The sequence below is a fragment of the Mastigoproctus giganteus genome, chromosome 9 (assembly GCF_048544385.1).
Source record: "Mastigoproctus giganteus isolate SK-2022 chromosome 9, ASM4854438v1, whole genome shotgun sequence".
Lineage (NCBI taxonomy): Eukaryota > Metazoa > Arthropoda > Arachnida > Uropygi > Thelyphonidae > Mastigoproctus > Mastigoproctus giganteus.
Genome location: NC_143583.1, coordinates 201,155,138 through 201,181,668, shown reverse-complemented (window position 1 = coordinate 201,181,668; position 26,531 = coordinate 201,155,138).

Genomic DNA, 26,531 nt, shown 5'->3' with positions numbered 1-26,531 from the left:
CCGCATAAATAATGCAATGGTCTTAATTCTCACAGCAGAACAAATTTGTCTGTGTAACGCGTTACCCTGGTAATGTTGCACTCCTTTCAAACAGATGGCCTATCCAAAAGGTTAATTGTCCATTTGTTTAAAATATGAGACTGCTATGACAGTCTGTTTCAGAACTAATGGTCTCTCATCAGATAGCAGGTGGTGTCTAGTTACAACACAGAAAAAACAGTTGTACAGAAGTTGTTCGATGTGAACTACCATGCAGTATATGAAATCAATTTTTAAAGTTATAATATACTGTATTGTATCTAAAGCTATCGTTACAAAGGCAAGTTTGTTCTGCTGTAAAATTAAGACCATTGCGTTATCCGTGCAATTTAAATCTTGCTGTCCGCAAAAACAGATAAAGGACAAGATAATCATTATAAAGTTCACCCATGTAAATAAGTTCAGTTTGTTTTTTGAATCAACCGCATAATGTTCCTCCCACGCTGCTAGCAAGTGGTTACCTTTCCATGTGGAAAAGACACCGGTTTGAATGCTATCGAAACCGGAAGAATTTTTATAGGCCTTTTGCACAAAGTGTTTAAGATGATGTCGGGAGAAGATTGCATGGTTTTGATCTCCCGAAAACCCGTCGTTTTCTCCCAGAGAAAGGATCGTAGAATACACTGCAATAGTTTAAGACGCAGTATAGTGACAGTTCGGAGCCTTTCTTGCCTTTGAATTTTAGTTGTAAATTAAAAGTGTTGATTAAGAGTAAAATATTTTTCTCCCCTATAAAGTATATAAAATCCCCGAGCTGCCTATTGTTGCAGTTCTGCATGGACAGTTTGGAAGGACATTACGTTTGAATATACATCGAATGAAGCGGGTTAATTTTATTTGACCTTCTAAATCTGTCCAAATAGATGATTTGTCACTTTTAACGCAGAGTAAGGTAAAAAAATCAGTTTATTCACAGTTTACAAGTTGTGTCAGCGAAAGAAAAATTCTTTATTACAGTACACTCTTTAAAATCCGGCACTCTCGTGGATTAAGAGGTTCCGCATTTTAAAATTTTCCAGCTTTTAGAGACGTACACCTAGTAGTTTGAACAGTTTTAATATTTCAATAAATATTATGCATTTATTTATTTGAAGCCTGTTGGCAAAAGCGTCCCCCTTAAAAAAAGGGTTCTTTTCATGAAAAAGAAACAGAGAAAACTACTACGAGCTAGGATTCTTGGAGATTGATATTGACTTATACAACCGTTGTGAGAAGAACGTTCCATTTATTGTCACACTTATGCCAATTAAATCACCGTCCTCCCACATAGGTGGAAAAGCCCAGAATTCGAATCTGTCAATGACGCTAGGAATTTTTATGGACTTTTGTTTTTCACAATGTGGTGGAACTGTTCTGTTTCAGGACAGGGTTACATCGTTTCTCCTTGATAAACTCATAAAACGAAAACTTCATAAAGTTTTCGTTTAGCAGGCAGCAAATCCACCGAAGAATACACACATAATGACGCCTCATAGCCTTAGTTGCTTTGCCGCTTAACACACACACACATACACCCCACGATGCTGCTTTGGTGGACGATTAATAATATTTCGTAAAATCCCACCAAATAAACTTTTAAGTGGATATCAGGGTTATGAAAACTAGACTTAGCTACTCCTTGCCAATTGGGTTAAGTGTAGTTCGCACGTGGCGCAAATGTTTGGTTCCATGACATGAAAACATGCCAGTGGTATGTAGAGTTGTAGGATTCACTTTGGTGACAGTCAAGGTTCTTGTTCTGAGGAATGTAGAATGCCAAATATGCCAAACTAATTAACGCAGTCTGTAGTATTAAATACAGATTGGTTATTATGTCGAGTTTCTTAACGAGGGACTGCACATTATGGTCGCTTTATATTACCTGTTTAATAAATTATTAAATACACTCTCTTGAGAGGACACTGAAAAATACAGTATAGACTCAAGTGAACATAAAGATACTTTGTTCCAGTTCAGTTTATTTTATTTTATTTAAAAAAAAAAAGTTACAAAAGCTAGTATTAAAAAAAGAAAAGAAAGAAAGCCTTCGCTGTTCTATAACGTTATAGCTCTTTTAAATCGACACTAAGATCATTATATAAACTAATTGAATTATAAAGTCTTTGGAATTTAAGGTATTTATAACACATATAATAGAATAAGTTTATAATATATGTAGTCGTAATTATATATAATTTAATTTTAAAATATTTCGGTATTTTTAAAGGAGACACAAAATCAACAAAACAACAAAAATTCATTTTGTCGTTTCGAACATGACAATTATCCGAAAAGTCAGACGAAATGTGTAAAAGATTTTATTTTCTAAATCGGTTTAAATAATTTTTAACTCAACACTATGAGCACAAATGCCCTCCATCTAGTGTAATTAATACAGTATTTGCTATAGTAGGATTCCATCTCTTTTTTAAAGTCCCGGTATAAAAATGAAGCAGTCTTCGACAGGCTTTGATCTCTATTGTAAAGGTCAACCACGACGAGCTGTTTGGTGTTGCGCTACCCATAATCAACACTTCTCCAATAAGAATACTTGTTCCAATTCAGTTTATTTTGTAAACCTGTACCATCCAATGATGGTATAGGTTTACAAGATGAGAAATGCCAAAAGGTGTCAAGTAATGCCATCTGAGTAATATGTTTCGTCTCACCAACGAGATGCCAAAAAGCATCGAAACGGCCGTCTGGAGAGGAAGCACGCACTGATAAATAACATTATACTTCTCTATTGGCGAAATTTTGCTTATTGATAGTGTAACACTAGACAACTCATCGCAATAGCCCTTACAGTTTAAGAGAACGAAGGCTACTTTTTTTTTTTCTTTTTAATAGGTGGGTTACCCGGGTGGAAAATGCCCGGGTTCGAATCCCGTGGATGACGCGAGGAACTTTTAATGGGCTTTTTTCACTCCGTGGCTGAGTTAGTCGGTCCAGGCATAGATAGCAAGATTTTTCCACTAGAAACTAGGGTTTTTCGTCCAGCAGTAGACGCCATTAATAGACATAAGGCACACATCACGGCAGATGAATTTAATTATTCGTGTGGCCTAAAAATAATTGTTTTTTTATACTTTGGTTATAAGAGAGGGATGTAATCCAGCTGTAGCAAATAATATTTGTAAAAACGTTTAACAAAGTAATTTTTATTTTTATTGTGTTTCTGAATACGAATAATTTAACTCCTTGAATTTATTGTACTCTAAACAGTAATATGTTCTCTTATTGTACTCTAAATAGTACTCTAAGTAAATTGGTAGCGATTAAATAACCTCTGTAAAGTCCATTTTTTGTTACTGTGAAGAAATGATTACAATTTTTAAGTAATTGAAGAGATTTAAAAGCATTAGAAAGTCAACGTACAAGATTCAGTGTTTGATATGCCTTTTAAATTGGATGCGTTATTTAGTTGGACGAGAAAGTTACTCAAATCTCAAAAAAAATTTAGTCTTTCGATATTTTGACCATTAATCGTAGTCACACTGGTTTCCAAACCTTCAGCAACATACCTACTTTATAATATATTTTTCATATGTATCATAACTGGAGTGATGCACTGAACGAATTATTACAAATGTAACATACTAACATGTATTGAATGGATCATTAGACTCAAAAAATGGGACTTTTCATACTAAGTGAATATTAACATAACTACGCCACGGTGACATATTTTTGGCGTTGCCTATCCAGTGACTGCACTTTATTAGTGAGCCTACAGGAAAGCCTATTCCTCTTTCGATGAACCAACCAATGGCATTAAGATTTCCAGAAGTGTTAAGAATATATGAGAGCAACCACTTATCGGAATTTTTCCAGGACAAATATTCAGTCAGGTGTTCTCATACATTCTTAACACATCTGTAAATTCTGGTCTTTGGTTGGTTCATCGAAAGAGGAATAAGCTTTCCTGCCGGCTCACTTATAAAGTTCAGTTGCTAGATGGGCAATGGTATATTGGTCGTGCCTGGGTCCTGCATTCCAGTTCTTACTAATAGTGTTCGATCGGATTCAGGTCTGAACGCTGAGCTAACTACGCGAGTTATTAGACTATTTCCTGAAACTAGGTTTTTATACTACTCGTTGTATGGGATTATCGCACTGGAGCGTTGAGGGCCCATTTCCATCGAGCTGCCAGAGCTACCACGAACTTTCAGGTTGCAAGTTGGAAATATGAGTCTTCTTGCCGTCCATTTATTTGAGGCACAAGGTAGTTCAATTTAAGTCTACTGCACCCTATAAGTATTGCTTGGACGTTACTGAGTCTTATTCTGTTGTGTGAAGAAAAGATTATCCACTTCGAGAAATAGTGCACAAAAATAAAATCGGTTTTCCTTTTAATGCTGAGCTATAATATGTTATGATGTCCATCAAACATAGCTATCAAGTAGCGCCGGATTAAGGTACGGTCTAGCAGGGTGTATATCCTTAGTAAAGGACGCCGAAAAATAATTCTGCAAGGGGCGCCGAAATACTGTACCTTGGTACGGCACTGCTATCAAGTTGCTTTTGGAACTAGAGGAGGGGAGTTGACTTATGTACATTCTTGACTTCGCCCAGATGTTGGCTTAGTTGTATTTGGCTTTCTGTTAGTTCCTGTTCTGTTTCTGCTAGCCAGTGCTCTAAGTAATATAATATAATGATGCGTTGTCTCTATTTTTGTAGAGCATCTTTTTTTCTTTTGTAACTATCTTAGCTGCTCATGTATTTTGTTTACTGCAGCAGACATTCTCCCAATCTATTTTGTTCTTCATCTAATCATCGTTTAGAATTTTTGTGAATTTGCATATGAGTACACACAAACTGACTTCCATTCCCATATCGTGCTTGTGGTCTATTAAGTTTTTTTAGTAATCTGGACGCAAAACTTTCTCAATTTCTACATGCTAAATGTACGTAGTGGTCTTAAGGTTTAGTGGTTATCGATCAGCCTTTGTCGCGTGTAGCCACAAAGACGTGCAGCCAATGACGTCATCCTCACGAACGATTGTTATTTTCATTTCTTGAACATGATAGGCTCAAAATCCGTATAGTTGGTAAGAAGCTCAGACTAGTTTCAAGGTTAGACCACAATAGATTCTAGTAGATCTGTGGCTGTGCAGACTGCATTGAAAAATGTGTTAATATGCACAGCATATAATGAACCGTGTAGCGCGCGCGTACACACCACATACACACACTATCCTCCCTGTTTTGTCTCCTTGGTGCTGTTTTGCGGCGCATAGCACTGTGTACTTTCCGCAGTAGCAATCCCTACTTTAAAAGATAGGACTACAGCACTTAATTTTTGAATTAATTTCAAAAATTTTATCAAGAATATTAATAAAACAGAATTGATCACGCTCAGGTAGTGTATTTCAATATATTATAATTTCAAAGAAGGTATTCAATTTATTTTGACTTCATTATTTTAGAAGAAATCCAAGTCCACAATGACCATCCTATCAGAGAAAGATGTAGACTCGGTTACTTTAGGGTTCTACATCGAGGTTTCGACGTTCAAGAAAGAAGACGTTTTTTGAACAAATCCATATCCTGTAACCTTTTCCACAATAAATAGTGACCTGTTTTTGCATTGTGAACACGGCAATCCTCTGGGCAACTTGCTTTTCTTATCTTTTAAGTAGGTTATTTAAGGGTAAATACGGGCTAAATATATTGATAAAATGGATATAAATATGAGTGATGATAAAAAAAAAACAAATGGACATGATAGTTGCCAACTAGACATAACAATTGGGCCGATGGCCAAACCGAGAACTAAATTTGACTATTTAGAGTGATTTTATGAATGACCCATATTTTCTAAAACTGGCCAGAAAATGAACGATGCTGGATCTTGAAAGTTTAACTGTATAGTATTTCAGCATACAGTGGTTATGATAATAAGTATACATTATTATCATAACCACTCCCAGAGATTATGATTTTCTAAAATCCCTGGTCTTTAGCCATTAAGGATGTTTTATACAGGGAAATTACTGTGAGTAAAATATCTCTCTATATATTTTGCAGACATTGGGCACTCAAATTCGTATAATGTTATGCAAACTTTAGTTGGATAATCGAGATATTACTTTTACAGTGGTCTCTTTTTTAACGAAGTGCCCAGCTTAGCTGTGCCCTTTCCAGATCCACTTGAAATTTACGGGATAGCCAAGAATTGATCGTTTTACTTCACTTTATATATACTGTATTTATGTAGTCTGATTATATTAATAGTGGCAATTCTATTAATAGTGCTGGTGGCTTTCTATTATTCTATTAATAGTGCTGGTGGCTTTCTATTATTCTATTAATAGTGTCAGTGATGTAAGAAAGCAAGCTTATAAATCATCAGCAAAAAGAAAAAAAAAATCACACCTGTCTATTCCTTCCAATAATTTGTCTATTTCTTTCTTGAATTTATTTAAACTACCCACTTCCACAACAATAGATGGAAGTTTGTTTCAACAATCAACCACCTGCTGACGGAAGACAATCTTCCGCACTTCTATTCTGCAACCATCCTTCTGTATTTTGAGTTTATGTCCCGTTATGTGTGTAGTTTGAGCAAGAGGAAGAATGCCATCAGCTTTGAGCTTATTCAGTCCATTCAAAGTTGCATATGGGTAACACTAATCTGTGAATCTTAGATTACTGTTACCATATGCAGTACCTTGCATTTGTCAATGTTAAACTTCAACTACCATTTCTCAGCTCATCTGCCTAATTTTTTGGACCTTGTTGCTATAACTTACCTTTACTGCCATTCGCTACACTGCCAACATTTGTATCATCTGGAAACGTAGACATTAAGCCTAATGTACATTCATCAGCCCTCGTGGGTAGTACAGTTGGTTGGATTGACGTCCTTACCATATCGGGTGGAAAAGACCTCAGTTCGAGTCCCGTCGCTGACAGGAGGAATTTTTATTGGCATTTTGTACGTGGCCGAGTTAGTTGGTATCAGGCGAGGGTCGCATGGTTTTTTCTCCCGGAAACTCGGGTTTTTCGTCCAGCAAACAGAAAATCGACCTCGGAACACACGCAATTTACAGTCAATATACACGGAGTAATTGGTCTTAGTTTCTGATGCTCCTAAAACCCTACTACAAAAATCTTCATCAATAACATTAATAAATGTAGAAAAAGGGATCAGCACAGCACTGAACCCTGGCGGACTCCACTAATAACATTAGACCAACGAGCAGTCTCCATTAATAAACTCTCTTTCTGTCTTCTCTCACTCAACTATCCCTTTATCCATGAGTGACTTGCCCCTAACACGACACTGCTCCAATTTGTTCAGTAGTCTTTTAAGTGCAACTGTATCAGAAGCTTTCTCGAAATCCAAGTATAAGATATCAAAATTATTTTACGCATCTAGTTGTTTTGTTACTTCAGCATAGTATCCAATCAGATTGGTCAGACAAGTTCGCCCCTTAACAAATCCACACTCTGATTGCAGTATAATTATATTCTTGTCTACATGGCCCGCATTACTTCTTCATCCAGTGATTCCTAACACAGCCCATGTATACTTGCACCATGATGACCCCATGGTGCTTGAAATCCCTGACACCTTGTTTTCCAGGCTGCCCCATGTTCCAATAAAAGCGGTGCAAGAATCACTTTCACCTCTGCCTGGGGTCTAGGTAATCAGTAAGTCCGTATATTCCTCCCCCCCTCCCAATTCAAGCTAGCAGTTTCCCGATCCACCGAACACTGGCTCGATATCATCAGCAAATATCCTTGCACCCCTTCTATTTAAGTGTATTCTATCCCTATAAAAATAGTCTCTCCTGTTAACAAGCACAGACCACACTGGGAAAAATTCTACATTAAGAGCCTTTCACAATCTCACCAAGGCCGAACTGACTGACAAGGCTCTCATAACATGTGCTTCCCCCTATCGTGTTTGGGCAGAATTGCAGACACTTTCAAATTTAGTCCTAACTCGTGACTTTTCCCAACATTTCCTTGAACTTGTTTAATAAGTCTTCTGATCTAATCTTAATATCATTAGTGCAAACGTGTACAACAATATCACCATTTTTGCCCTTAAAAGATGGCAACTGTCCTACGTCATATATTTCTGCCACTGGCAGACATACCGCGGTCCTATTCCACCTATCCTTTTTGCATCAGTATACACGTATTTCCAATTTCCCTGACAATAGAGTTACTGACAATAACTCTATTGTCATTAAAAATATTAAAAAAAAAAAAAAAATTAATTAAAGATATTTTTAAAAAATAACCACTTCTGTGGGGCCAGCGTATTCTGCCTTGGGGATTTGTTGTGTTATGTGATGCACAAGTGCCTCACACAACACAACAATTGAATTGAGCAGCTGAGAGCTTGAGAGGCCTCATTTTAATTCCTTCGTGATTAGAACCTTAGTGATGAAACTGTTGTTAAATGGCTTGTTTTTATTAATTCGAGTAGTATAGTAAGTACATGCGAAGATGTTCACGAATTGCACATCTTCGCATGTACTGATGTGAAGAGAGTAAATGCACAAATATCTATTTGACAAATGGCGATAGCTGTGGGTTTCAACACACAATTAATTAAAGAAAAACTTATTTCGTTAGTCTTAAAAAAAGTAATTTGGGGACTGCATCAAGAGATTTACAGACCGAGCTCGGTCTATGAGTCTTATTATTTTGTCGACTCGATCTGTTCGAGGTTTTGTGGCGCTCTCTGGGGTCGTGATTCCATTCATTTCAAGGCCTGGCAACATCATGCAAAAGGCGTGACCGTTGAATTATTTAAGTCCTTGCGTGAAAGGCTCGTCTTGTCAGATATGCAGCAGGTAAAACAGCCCTCGCTAGAAGCTGTAATGTTTTATTACATGTATATACATCCAGTATAAAACACATGACCTCGAGCAACGCCCCTTGCTCGAGGATATGCTAATCATACCTATTAATATGCAGTAATCAACAATTGAAATTTAACTACATTAAATCTGTGTAAACTTTTTGGCGTAGTGTACCGAGGTACTGCCGAAAATGAAGTCTGCTGCAGTGTATGAGAGAGCGATTCTGGGAAATTATTAAAAATAGAACGAAATCTGTTAAGTTAGCCAATTCAAATTTCATATCATACTGTTATATCTCATTTCCCTATTAGTGTGCGTTAATACTCAGCTCAAAGTTCAATCGTACTTAATTAACTCCTTTGACCACTTGTAGTTTAAAGATAACATTTTATCCAAGAGTGTATCACTCTCTTATCATTTGGGCATCTTAAACAGCCTTTGTGTCACTAGTCTATTTTCAAACTTGCTACATGGCGGTAACTTAGAAAATACACTAATATAAACAATGGAAGATTAAAGGTCATGCACATTTTTTGACCTTTGAAAACTGTAAAACTCATTATGTGTTTTGCCGAGCTAAGAAACATTTACAAAAAAAAAAAAAAAAAAAAACCACAATTAGCATCGTTAAACATATATAAAAAAAACTTACAATTTTTATAAGTATAATCTCGTATACATTTGTGAAAACAGTTGCTGAATACATTATCAAAATATATTTAATTCTATTCAAATTATTGGCGAATGGAAACTGTATTGTCGAAATCTATTCAGTTATATTCTAAGATAATACATTATGAAAATCGTTTATGTTTATTCACGATATTGAATTTATCAATGCGTTGCGAATGACTAACAGGCATTTTAAACCGGGTTGTTGGATTGCAACGACAATAGCTGAATCAGTAGTGTAATGAAGAAATGATTTATGTCTGCTTTTGTTACTTGGGGTATATATGATCAAATTGGGTTTTTCTTTTCTTTCTTTCTTTTTTTTTTTTTCTTGAATCTTTTGACAGAAAAATTGAACGAAGTGATACAAATAAAAGATATAAATAAAAAAAAAGTATTTACCAGGAAGTTAAAACTAACCACTGAAATTTAAATTGGAATTTTATTTTTGAACTTTGTATTATTCATATGTTTAATTTGGTAATAAATTATTTTTTAATACCAAAAAATGCCGACCGGGCTAGCCAGGTGGGTAAAGTGCCTGCCTGGCAACCCAAAGGTCGCGGGTTCGATTCCCGCCTCGGGCTTGGATCAAAGTACTGCAAAAACCTTGGGAGGTGCATTATGGCCACAGAAGCCTATGCGCCAACAACTACCAAAAAAAAAAAATAATAATAATAATACCAAAAAAATAAAACACAAATTATGCGCTTCCATCCTTACGTACGTAACTATCCAGCTGACGTCTGAATTTCTTCAAACTGTCAGCCTCAACTACCTGCGGAGGCAACTTGTTCCAGTAAACAACGACTGACTAGCTGAAAGAAAACTTCCTACAATCTAAACTTCTTCCCTGGTAATTTGAATTTATGGCTTCTAATTCTGGAATTCTTTATAACAGTGAAAATTCCGCCTTCATTCATTTTTGCTAACCCCTCTCGAATGCTTATAAACCTCAATCAAGTTTTTTCTAAGGTGCTTCCTCTAAGATGCCTGGTTGCCAAACTCTGTAGCCCACATAATCGAAGTCTTTTCTCTTACGGTCGCTCTTTTGCCAATATCCCCATGCGAGTTGTCCATCTTTGGACTCTTTCAAGAAGCTCAATGTCTTTTTTCAGATGAGGTGTCTATACTTTGACACAGTGTTCCAAATGCGGTTTTACAATTGCCTTGTATTTCTACAGGACATCGTTCGATAAGAATATTCTGTAGAAACAGGACACAATCGATAGGGCACAATGAGCTTTCCTCGCCGCCTGTTTACACTGCTCAGAAAACTTCATATTGGCCCATATCGTAACTCCCAGATCCCTTTTTTCTCTATTGTTTTTAATTCATCCCCACCGAATATCTAATTTATTTTCTGGTTATGTTCCTCAAATGTAATACCCTGCATTCTGCTGCATTAAAACATACTTGCTACTGTTCTGGCCATTCTTGAAGATTGTTCAAGGCATCCTGAAGGACCGCTGCTTGGCAGTGATCGCTAATGACTCTCCCAATCTTTAAGTCGTCTACAAATTTTTACATCATGCTCTTTACCCTTTGTCGATGTCGTTTACGAAAATTAGAAAAAACAGTGGTCCAAAACCGATCCTTGGAGGTTTCCCACTTCTGACGTTACACCAATCTGAAGAATATCCATTAATCACAACCCTCTGTCCTTCAGCCATCCTGCAATCCATCTTATAATCTTTCCAGTAATCAATTTTGTAAATTGAGTAGAAATTATGGAAATTATTAGTTTTTTTTCAGGGGTGACAACTTTCAAGTGGTGGGGGGTTAAATGTAGGCTTAAAAACGGGAAGACCTGGCAACGGTTAACATGTTCCAGTTTATACAATAGCTTCTCTTGAGAGACTGAGTGAAATGCCTTGGTAACATCCGAATAAACTATCTCGAAATTATTTTCTACATCCAGTTCATGAGTAACCGTGTAAAAATAGCTTACTAGGTTAGTTAATTAAACATGATTTTCCTTTAACAAAAACCACGTTGTGTGTTCTTCTGAATGCTCTTTCTATCTAAATGTCTCTGGATTGGATTCTTAATCATTGCCTATAAGATTTTCCTTACAACTGAACTGGTCTGTAGTTATCGACTTCACTCTTAGAACTGTCTATATGTATTGGCACTTCTCCAATCCAAAGGAATTTCTCCCGATTACAGTGATGTGTACTCATAATTGATCTCAGTAGTTCAATGCACTCTCTGGCTGCATCTCTCAAAATTACTGAGTATATGCCATCAACTCCAGGAGCCTTACTTGGCTTTAGGCTCGAAAGTTTTCCTAATATAGAGTAATGTGTAATTTCGAAATCACTAATTTAATGCGTCTCAGCCTCTCCTCAGTATTAAAGGTCTTTCGTCAGTAAAGACCGATGAGAAATACCTTTTCAATTCATCAGCAACATCAGGTGGCTTATCTATGACCTTTCCCCCGCCCAGTACACAAGGGTCCGATCTGATTCGTTTTCTTATTTGTATTCACGTACATGAAAAACTCCTTGTTCCCATTCTTTGCTCTCTTAGCCAGTGTTCTCTCATACTCTGCCTTGGTCTTCCTAGTCTTATCTGTGGTACTTTTAACGGTCAACTCGTAGTTGTTGTAGGCTTCAACACTTTTCATTGCTCTCTAACTTTATTTGTGAGTTACAGATCGATGTAATTATTTTTTAAGTAATTTTAATAAGTAAATTGTGAATAACACGAAGTATAAGTAATTTGGGTTATTTTATAAGTAAGCATTCATTAAGTAATGCTTTTAAATTTCGAACCGACAAAACTAAACTTTTAAGAAACTGCTGAAACATTTTTTTTTATGAAAAAGAATTTAATTAGACTTTTTATTTAAAAAATTATCTGCTACATTACAACTGTTTTATTTTAGATTCTTGTAGGCAGGAAAAAAAAATAAATAAACAGTCCAACTCATTTTGGGAAACAAAGTTGTAAATGGCTAACGAAGTTCCTAGATTTATTAGAGGTATCGCTGCTTTTGTTGTGAAATAATTATTACATATGAAAAATGTCTGGAGCCTTAAGTTAATTGAGAATGATTGAATGAATTTCAATCGGACTTTTTTTTATAGAGTTTGGTAGTGGCGGCCTCTACAGTAATGGCTGTCGTAAAAATCAACAAATAAAAAATATGTTAATACTTCTTTTTCTCTGTGCCTGTTCTGAATATAAAAACACAAATTCATCCAGGCACATTTTTCTTTTTGTTTTTTGATTTCTCATGAGGGTTCTTTGATTTTTTTTCTCTCCTATATGTTGTTTTAATTATATTATCATCCTGTGAAGTGTCTAAGCGATTTTAATAAGAAAGAAGTTTTTCACTGTAATATTTTGTTATTTCTTACCATCGTTGACAAATTTTAGGAAAGCATTACGTACTTGAAGTTAGTTGAAGTTAGTTACGTACTTGAAGGCAGTTGAATTAAGCACAACCTATATAGTTGCAACACAATATCATTAATGAAGTCTGCAGACACGACATGTTTTCCACGAATGTGCATGCATGTCTGGTAGCTGAGAGCAACAAGTTAGGAGCAATAACCTTAATCAGTATTTAAATGCGAATAAAATGCTGCGTTTCATGAACAGACGCAGCGCTAATTTGTTTACCAGACTTTCACTAGTTTATTCGTTAATTTAAACAGCATAATATGCTGTTTAAATTGAGAATGTACATTGTATTATCAAAAAGTCAGGGAATATAAGAGCAAAGATAAAGATTTGTAAATCTGTAGCTTTGAAATCTTTGAATATTTAAAATCATATCTGTAGATATGATTTTAATACGGTTTATGGGCTCCTTTAGTTTTAATACAACGCTTAGACTTAGACTTCAATAGGTGTTCCCTTAATAATTACTTTGGGATACCAACAAATCCCAATTGTAGTTTTGAGTGTCAACATGCCGGTTCTAACTAATCCGAATAGTTTGAAATTCTGCATGTCAGTACTAACTAATCCCAACAGTAGTTTTGAGTGTCAACATGCCGGTTCTAACTAATCCGAATAGTTTGAAATTCTGCATGTCAGTACTAACTAATCCCAATAGTTTTAGCATTCTACATGCTAATACGATTATACAACCAAATAATTTTTTTTTTTTTTTTTTACATTTTTTTTTTACATTCCTGCAAAATAAGGAATTAAACAGACAGTACATTTCACAATAAATGTAAAAAAACGCCCTCCTCTAGTTTCTATGTACTTCTCATCACGAATCAGCAGTGACTGGGTAGCTGGAGTAGTTTTCTCAGGATGGTAGTGTATGTGCTCCGTTGCTGAAAAAATATGACGAAGCAGTGTTCTTGTACTAAATTTGTTTCTTGCACAAAGATCTTCATGCAACTATAAAGATAGTAATCGAGGGGCGTAAGGTCTGGCGACCTCGATGGCCATGACTGGGTCCACCACGATCTATCAGCAATTAGGAAAACTTTCCTGTATATTCCTCCTCACACGTCAAGTGTAATGTGGGAAAGTCCCGTCGCGTTGAAAGTACACGTGACCTCCTAAACTTTTCCCAACAGAACTGTTAATTTATTTCTCAAAGAGAATTCATAGCTGTTAACTGTTATATTATGACTGTTAATGTGTTATGAAGTAAACCTCTTTTCACATTCACTGAAAATCTCCTTTGGAAGTTACTTTCTCTTGTGTCGTATGGATTTCCGGGAAACCACCTATGTGCATTTTGGCCCTTATGTGTTGTGAAGTGGATATATACTGATGAGCCAAAACATTATGACCAGCGAGTCGTTATGCAAATCGAAGCAACTGCAGGTGAACTACGGCGCATGCGTGGGTCGGGACACGGTATAAAAACACCTGATACTGAGCTCCGTTAATCAGTGTTACTCTTGTTCTTCTGATGGGAAAGGCAGCAGACTTAATAGTAGTGCTACTACTACTACTACTACTACTTAGTAGTTTAGTGTTAAGCGAGTTTGACAAAGGCCAAATTGTAATGGCCAGACGACTGCCTCAGAGCATATCCGAAACGGCACGGATGATGGGATGCTTACGGTTAGCCGTCGTTAGTATCTACTAAAAGTGGTCCGAGGAGGGAAAACCGATGTACCGGCTGCGACGTGTTGGACAACCACGGTACATCTATGCTCGGGGGTGAGCGAAGGCTCTCCGGGATGGTACGTGGCAACAGAAGGGCGACTGTGGCGCAACTCGTCGGTAATTAGAATGCTGGTGACGGGAGTAATGTGTCACAACACACAGTACATTGAACCCTGCTGAAAATGGGGTTGCGCAGCCACAGACCGTTCCGAGTGCCCATGCTAACCACGGTTCACGGGCGACAGCACCTACAATGGGCACGCGAACATCGAAACTGGACCTTGAGTGATTGGAAGAAGATCGTCTGGTCCGATGAATCACGTTTCCTGTTGCACCATGTGGACGGCCAGGTACGTGTGCGTCGTTTACTTGTGGAAATGATGGTGTCTGGATGCACCGTGAGACGAAAACAAGCCCGTGGCGGTGGTGTCATGCTTTGGGCGATGTTCTGCTAGGATACATTGGGTCCAGTCATCCATGTGCCAGGCACTCTGACGTCTACCACCTGGAGGCGGAAACCTTCGCCGAACACCCACACTTTGTCCTTAAACTCCGATAAATCCTTCCTTTTACCAATCACGCTCAGAATTTTACTACCTACTGAACCACTGATACCTTATCTCTGCTACGTAGGGCAACTAACTCCGCACTCTCGTACTTCACGTGGTCAACGGGTCGCATTCAGTTTTTATAGGGGTGGTCATAATTCAGTGATCACTCAGTGTATAATAACTCCTTAGTTGTCGATTTGTTGGACGAAAAACCCTAGTTTCCGGGATCAAAAACCTAGCTACCCTCGTCTGAGATGGATTAACTACTTGAGATGGATTAACTTACTTAGCCGTGTTGTGAAAAATGCCCATAAAGTCTTCATGTCATTAAAGGGATTCGAGCCCAGGTCTTTTCCACCCGGAATGGGAAGGATGGTGATCATACCAACTGTGTTTTGATTACCATTGATGAGTGCGAGGGTGAAAAAGTGTGCCCTTGATTCTGAAATAAGATAATAGAACAAGGTAAAAATTCCTACAGAGGAATAGGAATTTTTTTCTTGTTCTATGTTTACAAATAAAAAAATGACATGCTGTAAAAATTATTGGTAATGATTTCAAAATCTAAGTTGCGATTGTCACTTTGTTATACCACGATCCGCCACTGGCTGAAGTAGAGTACAGCCTATCACATCTAATAAGGTCAACGTGCAGTGTAAACAGGTGTCAAGGAAGGTGCACAGTGTCTCATCAGTGATTTATCATCCCTTTGTGACTGCATAAAAGTCGGTACAAAGTTCCCTTTGTACAAGTCAATGGAGAGACTGCATTTAGAATATAGTGTTCAGGTCTGAAGGCTGCTCCTAAGGAAAACCATTGAGCTTTATAAAACAAAAGGTTCAAAGAGCGGTAGGAAATCGTCTGGTGAGAATTGCAAAGAGATGTCCATGTGAAGAGAAACTATGAAGTGAAGATGTACGTTGCATAGCTTGCAAACTAGTCAACTGATTGAAATGGAAAGGGTACTGAAGTACGTAGGGTTATTAACTGAATGACGATGGAATTTTCAAATTGAAATGGGACATAAAAAAACAGGAGGCATCAATAAAAACTATTGGGGAAAACTAGTCGACCGGATCTCCAGAAGTTTAATTTAGCCAGTTTAGAAGTTTAAGTTTAGTCTGTTAGAATAAATTGCCTGCGTGAGTGGTAGTGGCAGATCGCCTAGCAAAAATTTAAGGGAAAGTTGGATCTACTTTCCGACTGAGGAAAGAGTAAGGTAAGAGTGGATTTAGATTGCACAGACAAGCGTTTTTGTATTTATCTCCGTTGATACAGTAAAAACTTAGCCTCCTTGTAACGTTTGGCATTAAGGAATATTAACTCTCCCTTATGGTATCGTCCACTGCCGCTGTAGCCGAGTGGTGAACTTTAGGGTGCAGAGGTACGATCGTCTTAATGAGTTTAAGCTCATGTGACTACTAAATAAAGTGATGTTCTTGTATTATTTTTGTCTTGTGAACCTCTCTAACTTTATATGTGGTCATCCGGAAGTATAAGTAGAAAATTTATTTCTTATTGCTCATCCGGTAAAGCGAATGATTAGAGGCCTTTGGGTCGAAACGACCTCAACCTATTCTCAAACTTTAAATGGTGAGTTCGGTTTGTTTGACTCGAAGCCCGGACGAAAGGATTACCAAAATTATCTGCTTACCAAAAGTGACCCACTGGGCACTTTTGGTAAGCAGAACTGGCGCTGTGGGATGAAACAAAAGCCTTTCTCAAAGCCATTTAAGTCCAAATATCCTTGCAGTTGTTAACACAATGCATTTTGTACTCATTGCTGAACATCATAGAATAAGAAACTTTTTAAGTCTTTACCTTCGATATTCCACTCTCATATATATTCAAAATGAACCGTACGCGTTTATGCAGAATAAACACGAGGTTAACTTGCTTTAATTGTGTTGGAAAACAGTCGTCAGATTATTACTATGTTTCTGAGTCATTCTCCACATTTCATAGCTTAAGGAATTTGATATCAAAGATTGAGCGATGTACTGAGTAATGACCTGTCGATTGCTAAAGGAAGATTTTACACTTTGCTGCGGTAAATGACTCTCACGTTATCAACATTTGCTGGTCGTTCACCAACATGAGGGTCAATTTGTTGTGAGTATTTTAATGCTTAGTGAAGCAGGCAAATATTTCAGCGGTCACCAACATGGCGCCCAGATTTCGGTTTGGGGGCGCATAAATTGTGAAAACTTTTACAACCGATCTAAATAATAACAGATTATGAAGCCAAGTCGGAGTGTGTTTGTAGACATACCGAATCACTCTATTTTTAATTATATTATGTTAATTTATTAAATTTTTTTTTTTTTTTTTGTATTGTGACTTGTTGATTATCCCTTCTGGACAGGAACGGATAGACTGCAAATTTTCAAGGTTTTTCAATAACAAAGTGTTACAACGAAAAGGAGTTTTTACAAGATTGGCTCATCTATTATAAAATGAAGGAACAATGAGCTTTATAAATACAGTGCATTCGTGCTAATTCCATCTTCCACTAATCTGAATAATTCTGGTTTAAAACTATTTTTTTTCTCAATAATTTCGAAAAACATGTTTTCGTACCAAATAGCTTGGAACTTTCTTGATATATCTAAAATCAATATTTGTTTATACTATGATTTTTAGTGTTTTCCACCAACCATGGAATAAAACGAAAGACGAAAAAACCCAAATTTTTAAAATATTTAATATTTACAATAAATTATTTACAAACAAAATATTACTGATAGTAATTTTAAAATAAAACAACTGTGATATACAGGATAATAATAAAATACCGAATTTAAAATGCAATAAAATATACAAGGTTAAAAGCGCTAAAATACTAACTGAAGCTTTCAAAGGCTTCTGCCTTCTTTCTCAACAGTGTAATTTCTGTTTTGCGGTGCATCATTAAATACCATTAAATACGTGAGATGCACCGTGAACCTGCTGGTATTTAATGATGCACCGCAAAACAGAAATTACACTGTTGAGAAAGAAGGCAGAAGCCTTTGAAAGCTTCAGTTAGTATTTTAGTGCTTTTAAACTTGTATATTTTATTGCATTTTAAATTCGGTATTTTATTATTATCCTGTATATCACAGTTGTTTTATTTTAAAATTACTATCAGTAATATTTTGTTTGTAAATAATTTATTGTAAATATTAAATATTTTAAAAATTTGGGTTTTTTCGTCTTTCGTTTTATTCCATGGTTGGTGGAAAACACTAAAAATCATAGTATGAGTATACCCAACCCCAGAGGCCTATTTGAAGAATATTTGTTTAAACTAGTGATTCCCAGTCTGTTTTCTTTCGGCGTTTGTAATATTACCCAAGCTAAAAAGTCACGCAAAATTGCATGACGTTTTGGTTTGACTGTTTTTATGCAGTCTTCCATTGATAGGAAATGCAGTCTTCCATTGGTAGGAAGTTGAGAGAGGTAGAAAAATCTTCAAAGTATTTCAGATATTACAAAATATTGTTTTCCACGGGTAACCAAAAATAAGATCACGCAATTTCATTTTAAACATTGTGTTGCAAGACAGTTTCGATAAGTTCTATTTCCACAGGACTAAGATTTGATCTATTGTTGGGAGAGATATATGGAAGAACCATAGAGTGTTGCCCTCCGTTCATATGCCATAAAAATAGATGGAGAGTAACTAATCAGAGTAGACTGCAGAGAAGAGACGTCTGTAAATAATAAATTATTTCAGAAGCTGGACTTTTGTCAAAACTGTTTATGTTGTCTAATTACCTTTTTTTTTTTTTTTTTTTTTTTTCCCCAAACTTGCCCATTGCAATTATAATGGACCAGTTTGTGGTAAAAGAACTCAAAAATCAAGGATAATAATGTTCCAACACTAGTATTTCAATTATGGCCCAGTTTCAAAATCCTTCTACTGAAACTGTATGGAGTTTTCTGATGATCCTAAATTTATTCTTTGCAACACCAATATTACAAAGATAAAAAAAAAAATTAGGAATAAACCCAGACACACTACCAGCTGTAGGAAATACAGAAAGAGCCAGTATGATCTCCAGTATTAACTACTTTAATATATTCAGTGGTGCGCTGTATTCAGTTATAGCCGATCGTGCGTTATGGGAGAGGAAGCTATGTATCAGCAAAACGCCAAGGTGGGGCTGAACGTGCTAAATTTTCTCGGCATACCTCCCGTAGCAACCAACCAAACATTCTACGATTAGGAATATCTGGTTGCTACAGAAGTCAACCAAAGTCTGGAGATAGCTAGATTTTAAAGTTTTTTTAAGGCGATGAATTAGAAGGAGCCGAAACCGAACAGGCAGTTGAATACATTGTTGGTAAGTCTAATATCAGTGATATCAAAATAATAAATAAATAAATAAATTTTTTTCTTTCGTTTCATCTATTATTATTATCTTTATTTCTCCTAGGAGACACCCAGTTACAGCCATTGACTAGGTGGTGTAGATACATATTCTGTTATGCAACAGAGAATAATATTATATACAATTTTACATTATATGTATGTAACACTCGTTACTAAATTATACAATACATGTAGTACTTATTATCAGAATTATACGATACATTAATAACTTGTAATCTGCTTAAGACGATAAATAAACGAGAAAAATTTTATACTGCTGCGTTTAAAGCATAACATCACCATATTTACATTAGCACGGATATTCACAGCAGAACAGTATACAGAATACAATATAATACAAAATAAAAAAGCGTAAAAGTTCATTTTTACTGTTTTCAGCAGTCTGTTTCTTCTGTGGGAGTAGAGTGGAGTAGGTAAGACATATCCAGGAAAGTGTTTCCAGATGAGGTCGGGATTCCTGTCAGCTACTGTATGGAGATTTTTAGTGCTATTTATTTTTTTATTACATCTGTATCTGCAAATAGCAGTTTTCGAGAACTTCTTTTCTGTATGTTTTGCTTGTGCAGAGTTTTCCAGGGTTGATTTCTAGGGTATTAAACAGCTTTAGAGTGTTTGCTGGAAAGAATCTTCCCAGACTATCCAATTGCGTAAATGCGGGCTTGAATTGCTGTTCCTTACCTGAAACTCGTCTTTGTTTTTCTCCGGGTGTTACTATCCACTCTCGGGCTTTCGGGGAATCCAGCCGTCCCGATAAGATCTGAGCAAGTGTCATTATATTCTTTGTAGTGATCGTTTGTCTCCAGGGCGTGACTTCTAAATTGGAGTATAGTATACCTCTTGAGATGGTAAAAGACTTAGCTGAAATTCTGTTCAGCCATCTCAAGAGCCAGTATTTTATTCCTATAAAAGCATTGATAGTGCTTTCGGGAGCTGAAGACCAGATTTGTGACGCGTATAGAGGAATAGGGATAACACATCTATTGATATTCTGAATCATTAAATTGGGGTTTCTAATACCGGTGAGCTCCTGCCTGGTTGTCCAGAGTGCCGCGTATGTTTTCCTACGGATGTAAGCATAGTGTGGAAGGGAGTTCAGTCCTTCGCCCACTTGAGTCCAAGATAAACATCTGATTGAACCTTTTGGACAAGGATGTCGTTCACGTATATTGTTATTTTGTTTGGATTTATTTTATTTGTGAAGGTCATTTGCGCAGTCTTGTCTTCATATACTGACCGAGGATGAAATAAGAACATGACGTTTAAACTGGGTGAGTATCCATTAGCGGAAACTGCTTTGATATATCTGGTTCTTTCAAGAGTAATCGCGTGGCATTCCGAATTTCCAGAGGTAAAATTTACCTCTGTAAATTTTAGTCTAGCAGTCAATTTTTTTAATTCCCAAATTTCAAAAAATCACGATTTAATGGCTAGTGATGAAGCGAAAATTTTAAAAAGCGATTTGGAATGAGGTATTTGTCCTTAAATAGTTAAAGCTTACTGAATCTTTTTAGTAATACATTAGATTAAGAAAATAGTTCTACAACATTTTCATAATTTTTTTTCACAAGATAACTGAACTGGGTTTGAGTCCTGAACAAGTTTACAATGCTGATGAAGTGGCTTGTTTTGGAGAGTTTTACCAATGAAAACTTCAGTTTATAAAAACGAATATTCTGCACAAGATCTTAAAATCAATTTTTTTTTTTTTGGTATTTGTTGGCGCATCGGCGGCCATAATGCACCTCCCAAGGTTTTTTCAGTACTCTGATCCAAGCCCGAGGCGGGATTCGAACCCGCGACCTTTGGGTTGGCAGGCAGGTACTTTACCCACCCGGCTAGCCCGCTCGGCCTTAAAATCAGTAAAGAGCGAATAAAGTTTACACCTTGTGCGAATTTCCGGAAATTACAAACTATGTTTTTTGGTAATAGGATACTCACAGAAACCATGGAGTTTCAAAAGCTACAAAGGTTCTTCTCTACCAAAGGCTACGAAAAAAAAAAGGGTTGTAAACGGAGAATAATTGTTGGTCGAGTGGTTTCATTCCGAACTTGTTCTATCTGTCAAAAAAAAAAAAAAAAAGCATCTAAAAGAAACAAAAAACCCCGATTGCACTGTATTAAATTATAAAATAATCGAAATCGGCACAGAATTCGGCGTAATCATTCAGAACCTGCTGTATGCACAATTTTCAAGTTTATAGATATTCAATATTTTAGCTGAACACTTTTTATATGGAGGGGCAGAGTCCACCCAAATGTTGGGCATAAAAGTCTTTAATGTAGAAACTCGATGTTCATCCAAAAGAACAGAGGTTTATTTTCAGTTTCAAATACAGAATATCCAGTTTACTTAGTATGGTCTGAAATAAAACACGGATATTAATTTCTTGAATGTTGTTTAATTGCAATGACAACTGTCATATAAATTACATAGTTCAGTTTTGTGGAGTTCTTAGAATGATTAAATAGATTTCGGATTCGTTGCATCAGAGTCAAACGAGAGACTGAACCCTGACCTTTTTTCACAATTGAGCTAGCGTGATCTCACGTGAAACAATCACCTAATCTATAATGAGAGGGAATATTAATGCTGCTTTTTATTGCTATTTCCATCAACTGCATAAAAGCATGCAATGCAATTAAGGAACATTGTCATGCACAGTATCCGACACGCCGCACGTGCATGTGTTCAGGGATGTGGTACTATTGTCGGACTCCAACGAGTATTCTGTTAGATTTATAGTAATTTTCCGAGCAACAGTTAACGAGCATGTTTTTAATTACAGAACGATTCTGTTAATTTGATAAATTTTCCTTAGATGTGAATGCACTATTTCATTCCTTTTTATGGAAAATGAGCCGAAAACTTCTGTCACACTTAATATCTAAGCTCGTAGACTTTATTAACACAAAATTTTGACATACAGTAAAGGACACTCGAATTCTATAATGCAGCGTTTCCCAAACTTTTTTAGTCACGGAACACTTTTCATCTCACAACATATTCACGGAACACTTACGAAACAAATTTAGCGAGAGCCAAACTGTTGCTAATATTTTATTACATATGACGCACTGTGCATCAGGAGCATCTTTATTTCCAACACATGTAAAGCCGAAATTCAAATAACTGTCATCATACTTTCGTTTTGGTCTTTTATTAGTTGGTTCCTGTTTTTTTCACTTCGGATTTCTGGGCAACGAAAGTCTGCGATTGTTCCTCACTTTTAAGAGTGACAATATTGTGTTCGTTTTCATCGAGCAAGTTGCACTACTAGAAGTACTTTTCTTCTCGTTTTAAAGTTCCTTTTTTAACCACAAATCTACGGTCACATATTTTAGTAATAATATTTCTAAATACTAATAATTATCAAAAACAATTTATACAAGGAAGTGAGTTTAGTTATGATATCGGTTCGCTTCCTCCTCTCCTTCAACCCGTGTAATCCAGTCTAAATCGCATACGAATGGCATATTAGATCACTATATTGCTACTTTTTCGTAGGTGTCATTACCTGTACGCATACTTCTCTGTGTAAAGCCCGCAAAAATAATGTTCCGCGGTCTATTTGATTATTAGTCATGCCAGTACACGTATATTAATAACCGAAAAAAAATTACGTTAAATATTATAATGATACAAAAGTGGTATACGCTACAAATATGCAAAATTTATTTATTATTATTTTTTTAATTATTAATTACGATTTTTCGCGGAACACTTGTTCACATCTCACAGAACACTAGTGAGTTAGTCGGTCTCCTTTTTTCACAATGTAGCTGAGTCAGTCGGTCTCCTGAGACCGACTAACTCAGCCACATTGTGAAAGAAGACGGACTCGAACTCAGGTCTTTTCCACCCGATGTGGGAAGCACGGCAATCTTACTAACTGTGCTACTCACGAGGGCAAAAGAATCCATGTAGTTACAGATACAATATAGTGACACGCCCCATAGTTTGAGTTGTTTTGCTACTTAACACATACCAAACAAGTAAACAAGCTGACATGGTGCGTACAATTTAATTTTGCTACTCCCATTGTTGGTGTAGCTCAGTGGTTTTCAACCTTTTTTTTTAATAACGGCGCCCCTAAGTAATTTATTTTATTTTGCGGCACCTACTCAATTTTCTGCCTGTTAGATCCGATTCTCTCTCTCTCTCTCTGTGTATATATATATAATATTAAAAATATATGTTATATGATAGTTATTACAATAATATAATTATAAAAATTACATTTCATAATACAAATTATATATATATACAGTATATAATAATTTTATTCTTTATATAGAGGTACTAAGCAAACATCAATTATAGATCACCACAAAATTAAAAAGATACTGTACACCTTTTTATAATGAAATAAACATATAAATTTTAAAAAAATAATAAGTTTAAGTAACTTAAATCCAAATTACGTGGCACCCCTGGAATGTTGTTTAGGCACCCCTGTTGAAAACCACTGGTGTAGCTGGTTGCAGTCAGGTTGCAGAAAATCGAGCGTGCAGCTGTATGTTCAATAGACGTGTGTTCCATATGAACGCTGGAGTCCAGACATACGCGCCATCAGAGACATACAAATAAAAAGTATTTAAATTGAAATAAATTTAATTATAATTTAATGTATATTATAAAATTATTTTGCATTTTTTAAATTGCTTTAATACTGTTTCCCCCTTACCTAGAGATATTTGCTGTTAGTGACCGTCATTAATTCGTGCCATTGACTAAGGTATCGAGTGTTTATTGGATGTCATGTTTACTTAATATTTTTATTGTAGCTATCGATCTAATTGAAACCATTTTTGTGTCACCCGTCAAGGAAGTATTTTATGTACTTTTGTTTTAAAATTTCAGTGCCAAATTTTCTTTAAAATGCTTCTGAGTTGCTGTCGAATAGTCCAACCCACATGAGCAAAAGTTCATTTGCAAGAGACTCGGGAGAAAAAAGTTTGTAGTACCGAAGTTAAAAGAAATGGAATCAAATCATAACTTTTATGAGGTAAGTTGTTATTGCTATTAATTAGCATGATATTTTGAATATATACATAATACCTATAATCGTACAAGAAATTTAAGAAATAATGTTAACGTTAGATATTTTCTTTATTCTGTTCATGTTTTCTAGAGTGAAGGGAACTGATTAACAATGTTTTTGTTAATCAGTTTCGATGATTTGTGGATTTAATGAACTAATGAATTTGAAAATGTGATAATTTACAAATTGTGTTAGTAGCATTGTCTTCATCATATACCCTCCATATACGTAAATTCCAAAACACAATTAGAGGATATTGCTGATTGAACGCAGTTTCGCAATGGAATCGATATTTTTGATTCTAAAACAGTGAATAATTTACTGTTTGAGGAAGGAAACAGAGAAAATTAAGGCCAGATTTACCGAGGCGCAGTTTCTCCAACGTTCCATGGTCTCGAGTGTTGTAGGGGGAGTTCCCTGCAACCTTATTTTACAGCCTCGAAAAAAATATTCGCCCTGGCCCCAGACTAAATCTGGCATTGGTGAAAAAATCAAAGGAGTCTAATAAATGAATTAAAGTGGAATAATGCACAAATTTGTAATAATTAGTAACTTGGGTGGAATTGGAAATGGAGTTTGTGGATTCTTTCACCGGTACTCTCGTTTTGCCATACAGAAAATTAGCTGAAGGTATTCTCCAGCTAATTTTCGACAAAGAGAGATTAATGCTCACCAGTCTTTCATTCATCTCAAGTCACCTAACGAGCTATAGGGACTGAACTAAAGGAAATTATAGTTTTTTACCCATTTTCTGTACATACGAGTTCAATCTCGCCATATTCCCTGACTGCTAACGATTTCTGTATCTGGAATTAACGTGAAATCTGCAGCACTGGATTCCCTGTGCAGCAGTCTTTTCCTCATCATATTTTGATGAGAAATTTGTGTCGAATGTTGTACAGACCCTACTTCAATAGGAATTGATCACCGACAAGTTGAGCAACAACTACACTGGTGTGCAAAATTTAAGGACCAGTCAGGTTTTCATCTGTAGCTTCTCATAGGAGTAGCCTGAATATGGGAAAAGCATACCAAAGAAACCTCGTGAGCTACAGAAATGATGAAGAAAACAACACCGACACAACAACGGAAACAAAACGGTACAGAGGGTCTTTATTCAAAAATGGCAAAATAGCACTGGCTGCCATGATACAGATGCATCACTGCCAAAGATGGAACAAAGGGAAGAGGTGGTCTTCAGTAAGAGATATGGCCACCCCTAATGTCGATGCAGGATTTGCACCGCCTGTCCTTACTTAGAAAAATGTTGTTGATACGTTCTTCCGATAACATCGTCTCTTCCTCTGTCAGCGCAATCTTCAACTGGTGAACATTTTCTGGTGGTGTGGACGTGCCGTTAAGCGTCTCCCCAGAGCGTCCCATATGTATTCGATGGGATTTAGATCGCCGGAACGGGCAGGCCAATCGATACGAACAGTGTCCTCACTTTCAAAAAGCTTATCAACAGCTGCAGTGCGATGGGGTGTGGCATTATCATCCATAAACACGAACTCGGAGCCAATGGCACCTCGGAACAGACGCATATGGAAAAGGATTACCTCAGTACAGTAGCGTGCACCGGTTACAGTACCGCCTTCCAGTATCTGGAGTTGTGCACGTCCATCCAAGATCACGTTTTCCCAGACGAGAACACCTCGACCACCATATCGATCCCTTTCAGTGATGTTTGCTGGGTAATACCGCATGCCAACCTCTCCCCAGATTAGCTGACGTCCAGAATCGCTGCTGAGACTGAATCTACTCTCATCAGCAAAGAATACCTTAAGTACGGTAAAGATTTTGTGGTTGCAACCTTTAGAAATAGTGTTGGTCCTTAAGTTTTGCACACCAGTGTATTTGCGTCCATCTCATGAGCATTTTGTTTGGCCTAGCTAAGTTGAATAGGTTGAAAAATCTATTTACTGAGCTAGGCCAAACGAAAGGTAATTCTCTGAGG